The sequence below is a fragment of the Macrotis lagotis genome, chromosome 1, assembly GCF_037893015.1.
Source record: "Macrotis lagotis isolate mMagLag1 chromosome 1, bilby.v1.9.chrom.fasta, whole genome shotgun sequence".
NCBI classification, from domain to species: Eukaryota; Metazoa; Chordata; class Mammalia; order Peramelemorphia; family Peramelidae; genus Macrotis; species Macrotis lagotis.
In genome coordinates, this window is record NC_133658.1 from 656,756,405 (window position 1) to 656,775,340 (window position 18,936).

An 18,936-nucleotide genomic window follows, 5' to 3' on the forward strand; every position below is an offset into this window, starting at 1 on the left:
TGATACTGAACTAGTTTTAGCCAAATTTATCTAGGTTGTGAGTTCCAGGAACCCTCCTTAACAGAATAAGGCAGGATCTGTCTTGGAAAGAGTACATGTCTTGATAGTCCTGATTCTTTTTCCTTCTTTAACTCTCAAAATGCCAAGCTTAAATTCAATATGTTCATAATTTTCTACTTTATAGTATACAATAAGTTTTTATTATACAGCCATACACCTTCAAGCAAACAGTTTTATATTGTTTAAATGACTCTGTGTTGTCTCTGAGATGAGTATTCCCTCCAACAATGCAGAAGGCAACCCACCCTTATTGGTCTATCTGATGTGACTTTTCCCCCCTCATATCCTCATCACAATTTAACTTACTAAACTTACAATTATTATTATATTTTAAAATATAATTATAGTTTAAAACCTAATTAAAATTATTCAATGCTAATGGATTTTCCCAAACTAAAGAATCTGAGAGTTGGAAGAGACCCCAGGGTCCATTTAGTCCATCTGGGTCTTTTACTTAATAGCTATATGACTTTGACGTTTAACCTCTCTGAAATTTTGTTTTCTCATCTGTAAAATGGAGATAATGATATACTATGTACCTCAAAGAATTTTTGTAAGGAAATTATTTTTAGCATGGTGTAGTAGAAAATAAATTATATAAAATAAACATGGTGAAGCTAGTGGGGATTGTGGAAACAACATGTGAGAATAGGGTTGGTAGGTAAACCTATTGCAGAAGTTTATGCTGGAGGGACTGGGAAATGCTTGGCTAGCAGATCTGGGAAAGGAATTGGAGAATTCAAGTCATGGACAAAACGTGAGAAGGTTAGGGGACATAGAGAAGCAAGAACTTCTCACAGAGCAGTCAATTGAGTAGGGCCATGGTGTACAGATGGTAAAATAGATAGCTGTGTATTCTGCTGATCAAACTGGGATCACAGAAGCCATTTATATTTTGGGCAAAGTAGAAATAAACTTAATTTCAAAAGCCCCAGTGAAGTCAATTTTTATGCTGACCCAGAAATTTTACTGCCCAAATAATGAAGTAATGAGGACATTTATTTGTTTAGATTTTGCTTTTAGCAGCCCTACTTTTACAGTTGGGGAGAAACTGTCCAATTCCAAATTGGTCATAAAAGTAGTGGTGTCAGAGTGAGGGGAAAATAGGCAATAAGGGGAAAAAATCATTCTTTGTAAATATGATGTAGATGATAGGATATGATACTCAGAGAATCCTAGAGAATCAACTAAAAAACTACTTGAAGCAACTTCAGCAAAATTTCAGAATATAAAATAAACCAACATAAATCATCAGCATTTCTATATATTATCAACATAATCCAGGAACAAGAGGTAAAAAAGAGAAATCTCATTTAAAATGACTACAGACAAGATAAAATACTTGTCAGTCTCACTGCCAAGACAAGCCCAGAATTATATGGGCACAATTACAAAGCACTTTTCACATGAATAGTCAGATGTAAACAAATGAAAAAATATCAATTGCTAAAAATTAGGTTGAACAAATATAATAAAAATTACAATTCTACCTAAATTAATATACTTATTCAGTGCCAAAGCAATTGAACTTCTAAAAATTATTTTAAAAGTTAGAAAAAATAAAAACATAATTCATCTGGAGAAACAAAAGGTTAAGAATATCAAGAGAATCATTAAAAAAAGTGAAGAAAGTTGGCCTACCAGTATCAAATCTCAAATTGTATTATAAAGTGATGAACATAAAAACAATCAGCCATTGAATAAGAAACAGAGTGAAATAGATTAATTTACACTATACAATTCACAAGTCACACATGTTTGATAAACATAAACATTAAAAATGTGAAAAAGAAAGAGAAATCATAAAGGATTCAATGAATTTAAACTTCATATATTCCTATATGGGAAGATGCTATCTGTAAAGAGTTCAATTAATCTAAAATTAAAGCAAATTAAATATTAAGTAATTAATTTAGATAGAAATGTCATTTTTATTATATAGGCTAGACCTACCCATGAGAAACTGATATTTTTCCAGTTGTTTAGACATGACTTTATTCACATGAAAAACATTTTAAAATTGTGTTCATATAGTTCTTGATTTTGCCTTGGCAGATAGACTGTTAAATATTTTATATTATACAAATTTATTTTAAATGAAATTTCTCTTTCTATATCTTGCTACTGGATTTTGTGAATAATTGCTGCTCATCCTTTGTTCTGGATGAGGACCAATGATATCAGGAGGGTGGTGTCTTGACTTGTAAGCAAATTGAATGTAAGTAAGGTAGAGTTATGCAAAGTCATTAACCTTTCTCTTTCCCCAAGAGTCACTTGGGATCCAGGGACAATCCAGGGAGTCCAGTAAGGAAGACTGGCATTGAATCTGGATGCAGTAGATGACCTTGGTCTTTTTAAGCCAAAGTCTTTTCCCAAGTCTCAGTTTGTCTGAGGCAATACACATTTGTTGATTAAGGGCTAAATAAGAATTGAGACAAAAGATGATCTGCCTTCTCGAAAGAATGAATCTGGAAATTTCTGACCAGAACAGAAACAATTGTAATTTATATGCTATGCCATCAAAACCCAGACAATGAGAATAATCTGTACTGGGACCTATTAATGACCAAACAGCTTGAGCCAGCGTGATTTGGATTTAGAGGCTTAGTCAAATAGCTACATTTGAATCCCAATGGGCTTTATCAAAACCTGGTTTTCCAAAGTTGCATTTGAAGAAACTGAAAATGAAAACGACATGAGGCAATGATAGAATACATATACAGCGAAGGGTAAAAAAAGAAAATAAAAAAAATCAAGCCCTCCAAACCCCCCAATATCTTGCAAGTTTAATTGAAGAAAATTTATATTCTTTTGAGCAGAGCATCCCCATGTAACGGTATCATTCTCTATGTGGACAAAGGGAAAGACTGAGGAGGAGAATAAGGAGGAGGAAGGCAGGAAGGCAGGAAGGAAGGAAGGAAAGAAGGAAGGAAGGAAGGAAGGAAATAGTACTTCTGTTCATCTGGAGTTACCAGTTGGGTCCCCAGTGGGGCAGCTACTACTACTTACATATTTTTATTCCTCCTTTGTTTTCAAAGAGGACCAGTGAAATTAGGGGAATGATATTTTAACTTGCAAGTGAATTGGATTTAAGTGAGACTGTGCTGTACAAAAACTCCCTCCCTCTTCCTGAGTAATTGGGAGTGCAGTGAATGGATATACTTTGGTCAGGCTGACTGGCAAGGACCCCAGCTCCAGATAGAAATGTTGATGATTTCTATCCTATAATTTTGCTGAAGCTGTTTCAATCAGATTTTTAATTAATCTACTAGGATTCTTTAATTATATATTCATATCATCAACAAAATGTTTTATTTCCTCATACCTATTTTTATTCCTTTGATTTTCTTTCTTATCTTAATGATGTAGCTAGCCTTTCTAATACAATATTGAATAATAGTTGTGATGTGGACAGCTTTACTTTAGTCCTGATCTTGTTGGTAAGGCTTCTAGCTTATTCCTATTACAGATGATGCTTGCCAATGATTTTAAAGAAATGCTGCTTATCACTTTAAGTAAAGGTCCATTTATTCCTATGCTTTCTAGTGTTTTTTAATAGGAATGAGTGTCAAAAAAAAGCTCATCAAAAGATTGAGATAATCATATAATTCTTATTTTTTAACTATTGATATGGTCATTATGCCTATAGTTTTAATAATATTCAATAATATGATCAATTATATTGATAATTTCAATAATATTCAATAAAAATTACCTCTATAAATTTCACCTGATAATAATGAATGGTTTTTGTGATATATTGCTCTTATCTCCTTGCTAGTATTTTATTTACAATTTTTGCATAAACTTTCCTTAAGGAAATTGTTCTATAAGTTTGATTTTCTGGTTTTGCTCTTCTTGGTTTAGGTATCTGTATTATATTTGTGTCATAAAAGAAATTTGATAGAATTCCTTCTTTGCTTATTTTCCAAAGAGTTTATATAATATTGGAATTAATTGTTCTTTAAACAATTAGTAGAATTCACTTATGAATCCATTTGATCCTGAGGATTTTTTTCTTAGGGAGCTTATTATGACTTGGATTACAACTAAGAATAAATGTTGCAAGAATTCAGATAATTTGTTACCTGAATTCTGCTCTCCCCCCTAAAAATCTTATCTTCTTTAAAATCTTAACCCCTCCCCCAACCCATCCTGACTAATGCTTCCCCTTTGCAATATCTTCAATTTATTTTGTATATATATATGTGTATATATATATATATATATACATACACACACACATATATATCTTGTTTGTAATCTGCTTGAACATTACCTCTTCCGTTAGACCATAAACTTTTTGACAGTAGATTTTTTTTTGCCTTTTTTTATACCCCTAGCACTCAGTTCAAGACTTAGCATATAGTTTTTGTTGTTGTTCAGTAGTTTCAGGGTTTTCTTGCTAAGGTTACTGGAATGATTTGCCATTTTCTTCTTCAGCTTATTTTACAGAAGAGGAAACTAAGGCAAACATGTTTAAGTAGTTAACTAGTAAGAGGGAAGGGTTAATGGATTTAGTGAATAACAAACAAAAGATACAAAGACATTTAATGTGAAACAGAAAATAGACATAATTTGTTTAATATGTAGAAATCTGGTGACTATACTGCTTTTCTTTTCATTTGCATTAACAAAATTATACATCCATTCAAAAAATATTGTAAAAAAAATCTAACTCATTTAACTAACATAACCAATAGAGGATCTATGAACTACAAACTATTCTATATAAGTCATAACAAATACTCTTACTTCAGACTTTTTGAGTGTTACTTCCTACATTGTCTAGTTAAGTGAAAACTCATTTTCAAGAATCACTGAGGTCTCTAGTTTTCTTTTTCATCTTCTTTGCTATCACATTTATAGAAAATATGTTCAATGTAAATCTGCTAAGTGCATTTAAAGGAAGGTAAAATAGACTTGTTGACAACTAAATAGATTGTCATAGTGAATCTGTAGAATTCTAGATAAAAAGAATGAGTCTTAAATGAAAAATTTTAAATATTAGTGTTAAGATTCCATTTTAACCAAGCTGAACTTAACTTTTCATTGAATATTTATGTAATTTCTGCTCACAGCTCTTTATTATGTATGCTTATTATTTCTTAAGGAGGCAAGAATTCACAAAATGTGAAATTTGCAATTGCTGAATATGTGACAGTCCGGATTACTACAGGTGTTTCATGTCAGGCTGTGAGAATGATATATGCTATTTGCTCCTCTTTCCAAGTAGAAAGTATCAATTTACTTTCGATAACATTTGCTGTTAGGCCCAGAAATTGACTCACTTTGTAATGCTCTGTTTTGATTTAGTGATTCCTAAACTATCCTATATATAGAAAAATTTGGGACCTGATATATATTGATGGAACACAAATGTTGGTCTATGGACCTGGAGGTGTGGAATATAAATGTAAAGTAAAGCTAAAAGAAAAAACAAGCCCCCCTACTTTTACTCCTCTTTATAACCAGCACATAATAATTATTTTATGAATATGTGATTTCATATTTAAAATTTTAGAATGGTAGTATATTAGACAGAAATAGAGTAGTCATAAGTACACATTTAGGAGAAAAGTACAGATACTTTTTTGGGGATATTTTGACATTTTGGACATTTTAGATTTGAGATAAGATATCCAGGTGGAGATAACCAACTGGAAGGCATTTGATATGGACTAGGAGTTCAGAAAGTAGTTTAGTTATTTTGATTTGGGTATCAACTGCCTACAAATCCCACTAACAAAAAGGCTAAAATAATAATCAAAAGAAATCCAGGGACAGAGCAAGATGGTGGTGTGAAGCTAGCAAGCTCCAAGAGCTTTTCCCTATACAATGCTAAATGAAGCCTCTGCACAGACACTAAAGCTTCAGATCCAACCAAAAAAAAGAAAAGATTGAAACAAGTTTTCCTCTGAAGACATCATGGAGGATATACACAGTGAAGGTCTGTCTCTTGAGGGAAAAGGGGAAATAAAGCCAAGCCAGGAGGAAGAGTGGGAAAGCCAGCAGCAGACTTCTAGCTACAGCACATCCAGGTTCCAGCAGTTAGATAGCAAGCCAGCAGGGAGGGTTCCAACTCCAGGCAAAGTCTGAAGTCTGGAAACAATGGGCCAAAAGACAGCACTGGTTTGGGAACAAACCACTGCATAGGCAAAGCCTGGACATAAAAGAGGAAAGAAACTTCTGCATCACCTATAGTTAATGCCTGGGCTGCTTAGGCAACATCTTGGTCAGTGATACGCCAGGGATCGACCCAAAGACTAGCACACAAAGCTTGAGTATAGTGTATATATATATATATATATATATATATATATATATATATATACTACTATACTATACTCCAGGAGTAGAGCTCAAACAATCAAGTTAGCAAAAAACTAAGAAAGTGCTAACCATAGAAAGCTACTATGCAGATAGAGATAATAAGCCACAACAGAAGAAGAAAGTAGTGAAAAATTATCTACATAGGGAGTCCCAAAGTAATCTATGAATTAGACTCAAATCCAAAACCTCATAGAAGAGCTTAAAAATAATTTAAAAAGCGAAGATGAGAGGAAGAGAAAAAAATGGAAAAAAGAAATGATTTTTCAAGCAGGAAAATAATGAAAAATTGATCAAAGAATTCAAATCTTTTAAAGTAAAAATAGCCAACTGGAAAAAGAATGTAATTCTTAAAGAAATAAAATCGACCAACTAGAAAGGGAATGCAACTCAGCAAAAGAAAAAGTAAAATTAACCAACTGGAAAAGGAAATACAAAAGCCAACTGAAGAAAATAAAGCCCTAAAAATTATAATTGGACAAATAGAAACCAATGATTCTATGAGACCCTGAAATTCTATCAAACGAAGTAAAAATCCTGAAAAAAAATTGAAGAAAACATAAAGTGCATTTTAGAAAAAACAAATGACCTTGATATTAGATTCAGGAGAAATGATTTATTAATTATTGGTCTATTAGAAAGCCCAGATCAAAACAAAAAACAACCTGGAAAATATCTTTCAGGAACTTATCAGGGAAAACTAGCCAAATCTGCTTGATCAAGAAGACAAATTAGCTATTGAAAGAGCATACAGAGCTCCTCCAGAAAGAGGCCCCATAATAAAAACTCCAATGACTATTCCAGCCAAATTCCAGAATTCTCAAGAAACAATTTAAATAGAAAGGAAATATAATCAGAATGACACAGGACTTATCAACTTCAACATCAAAGAACTGGAGACCTGGAATACCATATTTAGAAGGGCAAAGAATTTCTTATAACAAGAATTTACTATCCTGCAAAATTCAACATTTTCTGTCAGGGGAAAAACTGGATGTTCAATGAGAAGATTTTCAAAATTTCCTGATAAAAGACCAAAACTAAACAGAGAATTTGATCTTCAAATACAAGACTCAAGAGATACATAAAAAGGTAAACAGAAAAGGGATAAAATGGTCATCAAGAACACTAAATTGTATACAGTCCTACAAGGGAAGATAATATTTGTAACTCTTGAGAATTATATTTCTCTTAGGATAGTTAAAGGGTTAAATATCATTAACTAAAGTATGGATTCAGATAAAATCATGTCCTAGTCTCTTTAAATCCAACCCTTCTAAGTAGGTTTCTACCCTCTGCCCCTATGGTATTACAAACCTTTGAGTATTTAGTAAAGTAAAATCACTTCTGATTTATTTAAGTATAGAGCCTTTTGGGACACCACCCTGAAGATCTCTGAAGAACTTTACAATTGGTTGTAAGGATAGGAGATACTTGCACAGGACTACGGAGATACTTGCACAGGACTACCCAGCATAGGATATCCTCATCAGAGAAAGAGATGAGCACTATGAGCAAGACAGAATTGAAATAGGTCAAAGGAAATGTGAGACATACATTTAGAGTAAACTTGTCACCTGGACTATTCATGCATGACCAGTAGTAGAGTGTTTTGAGCTCCTTTTGGTCTGATCATTATTAAATATGTATATATATGCATCTAATGGCATAGTGTCCAAGTTCTTAAAAGGGAAGCTGAATGAATTACAAAGAGACATAGGGGAACTAAATCTTGCTCTCTCAGAATTGATTAAATCTAACCACGAAATAAACAAAAAAGAAGTTAAGGTGAATAAAATCTTAGAAAACTTAAGATATGATAGACTTCTGGAGAAAGCTGAATGGGGAATAGAAAAGTATATGCTGTTTTCTCTGCAGGACATAGTACAAATACCAAAACTGACCAAATACTAGGGCATTAATTACTACAGCATTAAAAACTTTACAATCAAATGTAGAAAGGTGAAAATAATAAATTCACACTTTTCAGATCATGATACAATAAAAATTACATGTAATAAAGGACTGTGGAAAGATAAAGAAAAAAGTAATTGGAAACTAAATAACTTACTTTTAAAGAACAAGTGGATTGGGTGGAGCCCAGATGGCAACAGAAGAAGAGCCTCTCTTAGGTGCCCTCTCTCTATAATATTTAAAAACTTATAAAATAATGACTCCAATTAAATTTTCGAGAGACAGAACCCACAGTGGGATCCATTGAGGCAGTTCTCCAGCTCAAGGTAACCTGGAAAATAGTGGAAAGGTTTCGCTCCATGGGGTTAGGGGGCAGCCTGCCAGAGTGAAGGAAGTTCAGCCTCCGGGAGGCAGTCCCAGACCATCTGGAGCCATGGCTCACAGCAACGGGGGCAGTTACCCAACCTATACTGTGAGGAGCACTGGGCAAAACTTGGAAGATGGGGGGATGGGATCTCTGCCAGAGTGAGTGAAACCCAGACCTCAGGGCACTCAGCAAGCAGCATATCTGGAGCAGCCCAGATCCAGGAAACAGAAGCAGGTGGAGCCAGTGAGGAGGATCCCCCCAAGCAACCGAGCCTTGAGTGCTTAGTATACATAAGGTACAGGAGGAGAGAGACTTCTGAGGTCTGTCCTCTGTATCTGGAACAGGACTCTGAGGCTCTGACACATTTGGATCTTGATCATAGTCTAGGACCCCCATAGAACAGCAGGGCCACCTTTCACCTCATCCCCGTGGCAGAGGGGGCGTGGATATGGTCATTCACAGACCAGGAGGGAAGACAGAGCCTCATACACTGAGATCCTTGTTGGGGGGGTGTCCCGATAATACTCAAAAGCTCAGGAAGTACCCCAAAACCAAGCACAGGCTGGGGAATTGAGGAAACAGAGAAAAAAGAGGAGCACCATTGAGATATACATTGTCTATGATCCCAAGAAGGATCAAAATACTCAATATGAAGTACAAGCTCTTGCATCTAAAGACTGCAAGAAAAAACAGAAATTGGGTTCAGGCTATGACAGAATGCAAAAAAGATTTTGATAATCAAGTGAGGGAGATAGAAGAAAAATTGGGAAAAGAAATGAGAGAGATGCGGGAAAAACATGAAAAAGAGGTCAGCAGCTTAGTCAAGGAGATCCAAAAAATTGCTGAAGAAAATAATATGTTAAAAACCAGCATAGGTCAAATGCATAAAACAGTTCAAAAAGTTATTGAGAAGAATGCTTTAAAAAGCATAATTGACCAGATGGAAAAAAGAAATAAGAAAACTTTCTGAGGAAAACAAATCCTTCACATGTAGAATGGAAGTAAAGGAAGATGCTGAATTTATGAGAAGTCAAGACAAATACTTCAAAACCAAAAAATGAAAAATTAGAAGCAAATGTGAAACATCTCATTGAAAAAAACAACTGATCTGGAAAACAGATTCAGGAAAGATAATTTAAAAATTATTGGGATACCTGAAAGTCATGATCAGGAAAAGAGCCTTGACATCATTTTTAAAGAATTCCTACAGGAAAATTGCCCAGATATCCTAGAAGAAGAGGGCAAAATAGAAATTGAGAGAATCCACCAATCTCCCCCAGAAAGAGATCCAAAAAGCCCACCCCAGGTATATTATAGCCAAGTTCCAGAACTCCCAAGTCAAAGAGAAAATATTACAAGCAGCCAGAAAGACACAATTCAAATATCGTGGAGCTGCACTCAGGATCACACAGGACTTAGCAGCAACTACATTAAAGGCTCATAAGGCTTGGAATATAATATTCTGGAAGGCAAAAGAACTCAGAATGCAACCAAGAATCAGTTACCCAGAAAAACTGAACATCCTCTTCCAGGGGAAAAAGATGGAATTTCAATGAACCAGGGGAATTTCAAATGTTCCTGTTAAAATGGACAGAGCTGAATAGAAAGTTTGATCTTCAAATAGAGGACTCAGGTGAAGCATAGAGAGTAGAGGAGAAGGGTAAAATATGAGGGACTTAATGATGATGAACTACATGTATTCCTGCATAGAAAAATGATATTAATCATACTCATAAGAAACTTCTCATTTAACAGAGCAGATAAAAGTAGCTTTTATAGATGAAACACAGGAGAGAGATGAATTTGAAGATATAATATGTTGTAAAAATGGAGTCAATAGCTAAAAGGGAAATGTAATGGGAATAAGAGAAAGGAGAGGTGGAATAGGCTAAGATTTTTCATATAATAAGTTTTTTTTTTATTGCAATGAGCTGGGTGGCTAGGTGGTGCAGTGGATAGAGCATGGTCCTGGAGTTAGGAATACCTGAGTTCAAATTAGGCCTCAGACACTTAATAATTATCTAGCTGTGTGGCCTTGGGCAAGCCACTTAACCCCATTTACCTTGCAAAAACCTAAAAAAACCAAAAAACCAAAAAACATTGCAAACTTATTGCAATGAGTTATTGTAATGATATGGAAGGGGAGAAGGTGAGAGGGAATGAGGTGCGCTCTCATTAGAGGTGGCTAGGAGAGGAAACAGCATATATACTCAATGGAGTATAGACATCTAGAGTAAGAAGGAAAGAAGGGGGGGGAGGCGGGAAGAGGGGGATGTGAGTGATGGTGGAGAGGGTGGACTGTGGGGGGAGAGTGGTCAGATATAACACATTTTCTTTTTTACTTCTTGGAAGGGGCTGGAATGGGATGGCCTATCCGGGACCACAGGGCCAGGTGGTTGCTGGGCCTTAGGGGTGGTATGTGGGCTGGGGTTCTCTTGGTCCCAGGGCTGGTGATCAGTCTGCTGTGCCACTCAGCTTACCCTATAGCATATTTAAGAAGAGGGACAGAGTGAAAGGAGAGAGAAAATATAGTATATGGTAGTGGGAAAGTGTGAATGGAGGGAGTTGTGATCAGCAATGGCAACAGTAGAAAAATATGGAAGCAGCTTTTATGATGGACATATCATAAAGAATGTGATCCACCCACAATAGAACTGGTGGTGTTGGAACACAGACTGAAGCACATTTATTATCAATATTATTATTTTGGGGGGAGGTTTGCAGGGTAAATGGGGTTGGGTGCCTTGCCCAGGGCTGCACAGCTGGATGATTTTTTGGGTGTCTGAGGCCAGATTTGAGCCCCAGGTGCTCCTGACTCCAGGGCCGGTGCTCCACCCACTGCACCACCTAGCTGCCCCTATTATCATTTTTTTAAATTTAAATTCAAATTTTTTTCTCTTTCTTTTACTTTATTGCGCATGAGGGTCTATATTTTTTTTGGGGGGATGGGGTATTATGTTTACTTTTAAACAAGAATATTTTAGTAATGTATAATAAACATCATTTGTATAAAAATAAAAATATATAAATATAGAAAAAAGAACAAGTGGATCAAACCATAAAACAGAAATAATCAGTCATTTCATCCAAGAAAAATGATAACAATGGGACATAAATCTGAAATTTTTGGATTGTAGTCAAACCAGTGTTAGAGAAAATTTTATATCTCTAAATGCTTATGTGAATAAAATAGAGAAAGAAGGAGATCAATGAATTGGATATGCAACTAAAAAAGCTAGAAATAGAACAAATTAAAGGTGCCCAATTCAATACAAAATTAGAAATTCTGAAAGTCAAGGGAGAGATTAATAACATTGAAAGCAAGAAAACAATTAGCTAATAAATAAAACTGAGTTGGTTTTATGAAAAAAAAAACCCCAATAAAATAGACAAAACTTTTGGTTAAGACAACCAAATTACCAGTATTAAAAATGAAAAATGTGAACTCACTATCAATGAGGAAGAAATTAAAGAAATAATTTGGTGCCATTTTGCTCAATTATATGCCAATACATTTGATAACCTGAGTGAAATGGATGAATATTTACAAATAATACCAACAGCCCAGATTAATAGAAGAGGAAATAAAGTACTTAAAAAACCCTACCAGAAAAAGTAATTAAAGAAACCATCAATAAACTCCCTAAGAAAAAGTCCAGGTCCAGATGGAATTGCAAGTGAATTCTACCAAACATTTGAAGAACAATTAATTCCAATTCTACATAATCTGTTTTTAAAAATAGGAGAAGGAGTTCTGCCAAGTTCCTTTTTATGACACCAATATGGTGCTCATACCTAAACCTGGAAGAACCAAAACAGACAAAGAAAATTATAGACCTATCTCCCTAAAGAATATTGATGCAAAAATCTTAAATAAAATTTTAGCAAAGAGATTATAGCAAGTTATTATTAGAATAACGCAACATGATTAGGTAGAATGTATACCAAATAGACAGGGATAGTTCAATGTAATTGAACTTATCAATAGACAAACCAACAGAAATTATATGATTATCTTAATAGATCCTGAAAAAGTCTTTGATAAAATAAAACATCTATTCCTATTAAACACACTAGAAAGTTTAGGAGTAAATGGAGTTTTCCTTTTAGATAGAGAAGTGGTATCTATCTAAAACAATCAACAAATATTATATGTAATGGTGATAAACTCAGAACATTTCCAATAAGATCAGGGGTGAAAAAAGGATGTCCATTATCACCATTACTATTCAATATAGTTTTAGAAATGTAATCTTTAGCAATAGGAGAAGAAAAAGAAATTGAAGGAAGTAGAATTGTCAATGAGGAAGCAAGACTTTCATTTTTTGCAGATGATATGATGGGGCCCCTGAGAAAATCATCTAAAAAACTACTTGAAACAATTAAAAAAATTAGCAAAGTAGCAGAATATAAATAAACGCACATAAATCATCAGTATATATATATATATATATATATATACAAGGTTCAAGGGCAAGAGATAAAAACAGAAATTCCCCTTAAAGTAAAGCAGATAATGTAAAATAATTGGGAATCTATCTACCTCCCAAGACAAATCCAAATACTGTATATGTAAGTGTAAACACTTTTCACACAAATAAAGTCAGATTTAAACAATTGAAAAAATGTCAGTTGATCATGAATAGGTCGAACTAATATAAATAAAAATTTCAATTATACTCAAATTAAATTACTTATTCAGTACTATATTAAATCAAACTATCAAATAACTAATTTACAGAACTAGAAAATTAATAACAAAATTCATATGGAGCAGCAAAGGTCAAGAATATGAAGGGAATTTATGAAAAAAATGCAAAGGAACATAGCCTTGCTCTACCAGATCTAAAAATATGCTATAAAATGGTAGTCATCAAAACTGCCTCATACTGAATTAGAATAGGTTCAAAAGAAATAGTAGTAAATGACCGTAGTAATCTACTGTTTATAAAACTCAAAGACATTATTTTCTGGGATAAGAACTAACTATTTGACAAAAATTGTTTAGAAAAGTGGAAAATAATATGTCAAAAACTAGGCATAGACCTACATCTCACATCCTATACCAAAATAAAGTCAAAATGGGTACACAATTTATAAATAAAGGGTGATATCATAGACCAATTAACTGATCAAGAAATACTCTTATCTGTCAATCTATGGCAAGGAGAGAAATTTGTGACCAAACAAGAAATAGAGTACATATAAATTGCAAAATGGATGCTTTTGACTATATTAAATTAAAAAGTTTTTGCACTAATAAAACCAATATACCAAGATTAGATGGAAAACAGAAAGCTGGGAAACAATTTTCATAGCTAGGCTTCTGATAGTTTTCATTTCTAAAATACATGGAGAATTGAATCAAATTTACTTATTATTTTTTCACATTACTACAATAGTCTTATTGTAAAGGTCAACATAATCCCCCTCCTCCCACAAATATAGAGAAACCTCATGAAAAATAAAGTGAGTGGAAAAAAAGTGTTCTTTGGACTATATTCAGATACCATCAACTGTCTTTGTGATGGATCACATTCTTTATCATAAATCCACTAAAGAAATTGCTTCATTTTTTTTCCCTGCAGTTGCTATTACTAGGTATATTTCTTTCCAACCTATTCCTCTCCTTCCTTATTTATTCTTTCTCTCTCTCTCTACTTTCACTCTGTCTCTCCTCCAAAGTTTGTTTATCTGACTGCCCTTTCCCATAATCTTCCCTCTCTTCTGTTTCCTACAGGCCCCCCCTCCCCCACTTTCCCCTGATCTCTTTCTCCCACCCCTTTCCTCTCCTTTTTTCCTCTAGGGTAAGATAGATTTTTATACCCTACTGAGTGTGTATGTTATTTCCTCTCTGAGCCACTTCTGATGAGAATGCAAACTTACTCATTCCCCCTCACCTTCTTCCATTCCACTCCATTGCAAAATTTTTTTCTTGCCTCTTTTATGTGAAATAACTTACCACACTCTCCATCTCCCTTCCCTTTCTCCCAGTACATCCATTTCTCATCCATTAACTCCATCTTTATACCATATTTTACCTTGATATTCAGCTCCCTCTTGTGTCTTGTCTATATATACGCCTTCTAATAGCCCTAATTAATGAGAAGGTTCATATGAGTTATCAGTATCATCTCCCATGTAATTTGCTTTTCCCAACCATCCTTTCTATGCTTCACCTGTGTCCTGTACTTGAAGATCAAGCTTTTTGTTCAGCTCAGGTCATTTCTACGATAACAAGACACTTTTCCTGGAGAATTTTTTTTGAAAAAATAAAGTCTGGGTTCTTTTCTTGATCATGACTTTCAGGTAGCCCAATAAAATGCAAATAGAAATGCAAATCAAAACAATCACACCTACCAGATTGGTTAATATGGTAAACAGGGAAACTGATTGTTGGAGAATTAGGACATTAATGCACTGTTGGTGGATTTGTAGGCTAATCCAATCATTCTGGAGAACAATTTGGACCTATGTCCAAAGAGCTATAAAACTGATCATACTCTTTGTCCCAGCAAAACCAATATAGAAGTAGTCATAAAAAATGGGAAGAGTCCCACATGTTCCAAAATATTCATAGCAGCCCTTCTCGTAGTGGCAAAGAATTGCCAAATTGAAGGGTTGCCCCTCAATTGGGGAATGGCTGAACAAACTATGGTATATGAATGTTATGGATTACTATTGTTCTATAAGAAACCATGAATGGTCAAACTCTAGAGAAGCATGGAAAGAATTTCAGGAACTACAACATTGTGAGTTGATTAGCCTTGATGGATACAGCTCCTCTCAGCAGTGCTAGGAAAACCCTGGGATGAATCACTCTATCCATATCCAGAGGGGGGAAAAAACAAAACAAAAAATGCTACAGAATCTGAATGAACACTATGTTCACTTTTTAAAAATTTCTCATGTTTTTTCCTTCCTATCTCTTGGTTTTCTTTTCTTTTCCCCCCCTGTTAATACTAATTCCTCATACAGAAAATGTACATGTACAATATTCACCAGACTCTTTGCTGCTGAGGAGAGGGAAGTGGGAAAGGAGGGTGGAATGAAATTATGTAATTGATAAATATGCATATGCATGTGGATGAATGTTAAAAAAACTTTCATTGCATGTAATTGGAAAAGTAAAATAAAATATCTATTGGAAAAAAACCCAATTAGGAATCAAAATAGAAAAATACCCAAATTAAAGCTTTGAGAGACAACTCTGCTTAGGGACAGGAAGATAGAAGAAGCAGCAAAGGACAATGGAGTGTGGGCAGGGTAAGAGGGGAACTAGAAGAAAGCAATGCCAAAAAGGTCAAAGGAGGAGAGATCATCTAATTTTTCAGTAGTACCAAAAGTTGAAGAAAAGTAAAGGAAAATCAAAGACTTAAAAAAGACTGTTGGGATTTCAGCTATCACAGTTAGAAGATTGTTAATGTTCTCACTTTGACAATACATATAGTTGGAATGATATTGAGAAGATTAAGATGGTCTCTGAACAAGAATGACACACAAATTAGAGCTTGTACTGGATATCTTCCATGGAAGAGATATTAAATAATAAATATCTTTCCATTTTACACCCTCCTTAATATAATTATCATCAGGTCATGAAGTTATCAGTTATCTTTCTAAAGAATCATGTATAATTTTGATATATTTATAGTAGACATACTGTTGGAAGAGAGTTCTTAAAGTTGTGTTTTGTGTTATGACAACAAATATTGATTGATAATGAACAAATCATATGTACGAAGGAATCTTAAATTACATTTTATAGACTTTAAGATTTTCATTTTTGATTTATAAGTTCCTATTCCTTAGCAAGTCTAATCCCTCCTGTATATGACAGCCTTTAAAAACTTGTCCTTCCTGTCTTTTTTTAAATTCTCCCAAGTAAACATATTTCTGTCCTTATATATCATTCTCTCAAGACCCTTTACCATTCTGATTTTCTTTTTCTTTTTTAATTTATTTAAGACAATGGGGTTACCTGACTTGCTCAAGGTCGCACAGCTAGGTATTTATTAAGTGTCTGAGGTCAGATTTGAACTCAGGTTCTACTGACTCCAGGACCTATGTTCTATCCACTGTGCCACCTAGCTGCTCCACCCTTTACCATTCTGGTTTCCCAGTCTGGGTAATGTCTAGCTCATCAGTATATTGCCTAAGATGTTACACCAAGGTAGTATTCCTAATTTCCTCTTTATATCCAACCCTAAAAGTAATGCATTATCTACTACTCTAGAATGACTCCATATTAAGGAAGCCTCCCTGATCCTCAAAGTTTCATCCTTTATAAAAATGGGGTCAATAATATTTTCATTGTCTATTTCATAGGGTTCTAATGAGGAAAATACATAAGCTCTATAATAATGAGCTTTTATCCACTTATGTTAAGAGAAGATATGGGAACAATCCTGTATTTAGTACATAAGGCTTTACAATGAAGTAAGTATTAAAGATAGGGATGATGAAGTTAAATTTTGTATCTTATCCTCATGCCACTAATGATTGGAAAGGAATTCTAGACTCAGTCAAGAAGGAAAGATTCTAAATGGTCTTTATGTAAACAGGCATGTTGACTTCATGGACTTAGGAAAGGATTTAAGGGGAAAGTTAGGTGGTGCAGTGAATAGAGCATAGGCCCTGAAGTCAGGAGGACCTGAGTTGAAATCCAGCCTCAGATACTTAATAATTACCTAGCTGTGTGGCCTTGGATAAGTCACTTGACTGTATTGCCTTGAAAACAAACAAACAAACAAAAAAGGGGTTTAAGGTTGGAATTTAGGGACCTTAGTAAACAAATCATTTAAGGGGAAAAAATATGAGGCACATAAATTGCTGGTCGGCTGTCTCACTCTGTCTTATAATCTGTATAGGTAATAAACTGCCTCCCCCCCCCACCCCCCATAGAGCATAAGCTCTTTGAGAGCAGGAGCTGTTAGACTTTTATCTATCTTTAGCACCTTATTCAATGTTTAGCATTAAACTATGCATTTAATAAATTATTGCTGATAGACTGATTTAAAAAGTCCAAGTCAAACAGTCTTTGACCTCCAAGCGAACAGAATGGCTGGATTCATATGACCTGTGCTGATGGGATCAAAGAATATAAAGTCTTCTCTTCTTGCCCTCCTGATTTCAGGGGTTATCTCCATTCTTTAAGGATTATTAGGTAATTAGTTGTAGATAATTAGTTATTAATAACTGATTCAACAACAGTAAATGACATTAAAATAGGATTTAGAACTTGCAAATTACTTCACTCATTGACATTGAAAAATGAATAAAAAGATACAATAATACCATCTTGGGTTTTGCCAGCTATGAGGAAATTCTAGGCAAGTAACTCAAATTTTTAACTCTATTTTCTCATCTGTAAAATAAGAACAACAGTAGCTCATACAACAGAACATTGTTTTGATGATCAATGATTAATATAAGGTAAAGCATTTTATCAATTTCAGTGTATTATAAAAATGCAAACCATCACTTTTATTACTAAAACTAATCAAAATTAAATTTATACTAAAATCAAGATGAAAAGAAAGTATCTATGCATTTGAGATATAAATACTTATTCTGGAGGCCTGCTGCTACATTATCCACAGTGCTATGCAATTTGGTTTAGGGAGTGGTGGATATCTTGGACTTTGTTCCAGGAGATATATATTTGGAAAGAAAGGGTATTACCACTTTACAATTCTGTTTAAACTGCAACACTTCATTGGCATGTTCACTGAGGATAGATGAATATGCTTAGACAATTCAGCAAAAAAAAAAAATAAATTTGGTCTTTTATAGAGATATTGAAAGATTTAATTAGGAGTATTGCAATCCTTTTCTAAGTCAAGAGCTTATAAACTTATGTAGAAATTAGCTTGCATCTTATTGAGAGAGTAGAAGGAATTCATCTCTTCCTAAAAATAAAATGTCCTTTTTTAAAGCTATCATTGATACAATGCTAATACATAAAGATTAACACATTATTTAATAATCCCAAAGTTTCCAGTCTTCAGAGGGCAGGGTTTATCTAAAGAAATGTGTCATGGTTTCAGTTCTCCAGAAATCTGCTGAAATTGACTATTTAGTTTTTTATATATCAGGGTCTTTTGCTTCTTTTTGTACCCTCCAGGACTTAGCACAGGGCCTGGAACATAGAAAACACTTAATAAATGTTTATTATTGATAAAAAAATGGAATAGCAGAAATTTCTCTAACTTGTATTGATAAAGAATTGATAAGATGTTTATATTTATCAAAAATGAATTCAT

General features: G+C 34.1%; 1 non-coding gene across 1 annotated transcript; it reads left to right on the forward strand.

Annotated features, from left to right (window-relative positions):
* The first annotated feature begins 16,090 nt into the window (after positions 1 to 16,090).
* On the forward strand, positions 16,091 to 16,198 carry LOC141510639 (U6 spliceosomal RNA). The gene has a single exon (XR_012475072.1). It is a non-coding gene; the product is annotated as a U6 spliceosomal RNA (small nuclear RNA).
* The last annotated feature ends 2,738 nt before the right edge of the window (positions 16,199 to 18,936 follow it).